Source organism: Arachis hypogaea, chromosome 10 (assembly GCF_003086295.3).
Source record: "Arachis hypogaea cultivar Tifrunner chromosome 10, arahy.Tifrunner.gnm2.J5K5, whole genome shotgun sequence".
Taxonomy (NCBI): domain Eukaryota; kingdom Viridiplantae; phylum Streptophyta; class Magnoliopsida; order Fabales; family Fabaceae; genus Arachis; species Arachis hypogaea.
In genome coordinates this window covers 81,650,523-81,654,282 of record NC_092045.1, presented here as the reverse complement: position 1 = coordinate 81,654,282, position 3,760 = coordinate 81,650,523, and positions in this window count along the sequence as shown.

Genomic DNA, 3,760 nt, shown 5'->3' with positions numbered 1-3,760 from the left:
GAAGCTTAATAATGATGTTGAGGAGGGTGTACAATCTACAAAGCATATCATAGTTGAAAACATTGAAGAGGCTAATCAAGAGGAAGAATCCATCATTGATGAATTCTTATCCAAAATGGAGTCTTCCCCTATGGAATTTGAAGTTGAAGTTATTGAAGACAACTTACCATCAAGAAACATTGAGGACCTTGTTGAAGACTCTTCCAATGAATGTGAAGCCGACGTTGAAGTAGATTTTACACAACCTCTAAAGTTTGACTTGATTGATGATGAGGAAGATTTGGAAGAAGTCACCAAGCAAGAAGAATTTGAAGAAAGTTGTTAAGAGGTGGAAATCACTAAGGAAGAGCACAAGGGAGTAGACCTCGCATTGTCTAAGTGTGGGAAAGTCATCCTTCCTAAGTCACCATCCAACATAATATTTAAGTGGGTAAAATTCCTATCTTTAAGCTTTACTTTCTCACTTGAATATAATTTGATTGAAACGGATGGTCAACTTAGAGCTCTTAGTGGAACTAAGAGTAAAAGGGAGTTGTGTAGTGGTAAGAAGTTAGGTATTAAGCTCATCAAGGTCAAGTTTTCAAGGCTTAGAGACCATGATTGGGTGAATGCTACTTCGTATAGGTCTAGGAAGAGAATTTGGTATGCTAAAGAGAATTCTATGCGTCAATGATGTGTGAGCATCTTTTCTATCTTTTCCTAATGAATTTACATCTAATTTGTTGAGTTTAATCAAGAATTAATTATATTTTAGCCACTATGGATGCTATTTTGAGTTTTGTGCAATACTGTTTATTTTAGGTAGCATTCGGCTAGATTTGATGGAGTTTCTACAGCACAAGAATCAAAGGAGATGGCTGCGAGGAGCGACGCACACGCGTGCCTGACGCGTGTGTGTGAATTGGAGGTATCCATGGCGACGCGTGCGCGTGACTGACGCGCACACGTGAATTGAAGATTTGCTCAGCGATGCGTACGCGTGACTGACGCATACGCGTGACATGCGCCACGTGCAGAAAAACGCAGAAAATGCTGGGGGCGAACTCTGGGCTGTTTTGACCCAGTTTCCAGCCCAGAAAACACAGATTAGAAGCTGCAGAATGGACAAAACAAGTGGTCCCCACCCATCAGCTGAAGACTTGCTAATTAATTCGAATTTAAATTCAAATCTTATTTTGAGAAAAAGATATTATTTTAATTTTAGATAGATTTTAAATTAATTATGATTAATTATAAAAGGGATTCTAACAGGGTTATTCCAACACAACATTATTCCATTCCAATTTACAATCCTAGTTTTTTACTCTGAACCATGAGCAACTAATCCTCCATTGTTAAGGTTAGGAGCTCTGTCTAATTGTATGGATTGATTCGTTTGCTCTTTCTAATTTAATTCATGTTTTGATTTATATTTCAATAATTGTTTTCGTTCTTTATTTTATGAATTTGGGTGGAACGGAAGTATGACCCATGTTCTAATTGAGTTCTTGTAAAACTTGGAAAAGCTCTTTACTTGAACAACAGCTTGAAAATATATTATCCTGAATTTCTAATTGTTTGTATTTAACGAGATACGTGACATATAATCCCCTTATTTTTGGATAATTAGGATTCTTGTGGCATATAAACTAGAAATTGATCATCATCCTCTAATTGAAATTAATTGACCAAGAAATTGGCAGTTAATGAATTTTAGAGGAGACTAGGAAGGTCTAAGGAATTAGGGTCTAGTCACAAATAGTTTGCCATGAATTAAATTTTGCATGATTAAAATAGTTAGTAATGAAAATCAATCCGGAAAATAGATATATCTGAAACCTTAACTATTTCTCCATATATATTTCACAACTTCTTTACTGTTTGCATTCTGAAATTCTTAATTACTATTTAATGCTCTTTGAATATCAAAATACTCTTTTCTGCTTGCCTAACTAAGCCTATCACTCAATAACTGTTGCTTAATCCATTAATCCTCGTGGGATCGACCCTTACTCACATAAGGTATTAGTTGGTACGACCCGGTACACTTGCCGGTTAGTTTGTGGGTTGTAAAATACCACACCAAGTTTTTGGCGCCGTTGCCGGGGACTGATAGTGATTAACAACTATTAGTTGTTTGATTGTTTAGATTAGGCATTTTAATTTTAATTTTATTTAAATTTTATTTTATTATTTTCGAAAAAAATATTTAAAAAAATAATATATAGCGCTAATGTTTTCCCTTAATTTCTGAAATTAAGTTTGGTGTTACCTAGTTAATTTTGTTTTAATTGTTCTATCTAATTTTTTTTTAATTTTCGAATTTTTTTTATAGAATAGTTAGTATTTTTATTTTATTTCTTTACATAGGTTACCTCACTGGGAATTCTCTGCACTCTGACGTAGAGATTCCCATCTTTTCTTGTTTTCTGTTTGTTTATGCGCAAGAATAGAGACAAAGAACATCTCTTAGAATTTGATCCTGAACCTGAAAGGACTTTCAGGCGGCATTTACAACAAGCAAGACGTTACAAGGCTGCAGAATCCACTATGGATCCTAACAATGCTGATAATGCCAATGTGGCAAACCCGAATGGGAATGAACAACAAAGGAGAGTACTTGGCTCTTTCTCCGCTCCTACAGCAGATCTGTATGGAAAAAGCATTGTGGTACCTCCTATAGCTGCGAACAACTTTGAGTTGAAGCCACAATTAGTCACCTTGGTACAATAAAACTGCCAGTATCACAGTCTTCCCCATGAAGACCCAAATCAATTTATTTCTAATTTTCTGCAAATATGTGATACTGTGAAGACAAATGGAGTGAACCCAGAGGTGTACAAACTCATGCTCTTCCCGTTTGCTCTGAGGGATGGAGCAAAGCTATGGCTAGATTCTCAATCCAAGGAGAGTTTAGATACTTGGAACAAGGTGGTTACTGAGTTTTTCAGTAAATTTTTCCCACCAAAGAAGCTGACTAAGCTTAGGGTGGAGGTTCAGACCTTCAGACAAAAGGATGGTGAGACTCTGTATGAAGCTTGGGAGAGATACAAGCTACTGACTAGGCAATGCCCTCCAGACATGTTCTTCAAATGGACTCAACTAGATATCTTTTATGAAGGCTTGGGTGAAATGTCCAAGATGTGCTTAGACAATTCTGCAGGAGGTTCATTGCACAAGAAGAAAACACCGGAGGAGACTATTGAGCTTATTGAATTGGTTGCTAGCAACCAATATTTATACTCATCTAACAAGAATCCGGTGAACTCTGAGACCCCTCAAAAGAGAGGCATGTTGGAAGTAGAAGCTGTTAATGCTCTTCTTGCTCAGAACAAGCTGATGTCTCAGCAAATAAATCTACTTACTCAATAGATAGGTGGCATGCAAGTATCATCTATCAACACACAAAATTTACCACAAGAAATATCCTATGACATGGCAGGTAATTTTGTGCAAAATGATAATTATGATTATGCCCAACCTTCTTTTGAACAGGTGAATTACATGAGGAATGGTCCTAGGAATCCCAACAATAATCCATATTCTAAGACATACAACCAGGAATGGAGAAATCACCCAAATTTTAGATGGAGGGACCAACCTCAGAGACCTCAGAACTTCAACAATAGTTTTCAGGGTGGTGTCCAGCAGAACAATGATTGGGAAGCAATATTGACAGGTTTTAGACAGGAAACTAGAGCATCCATCAAGACCCTGGAGATTCAAATGGGTCAATTAGCCACAAAAGTAACTGAAATTGATCAGAGGACCACTAATAGCC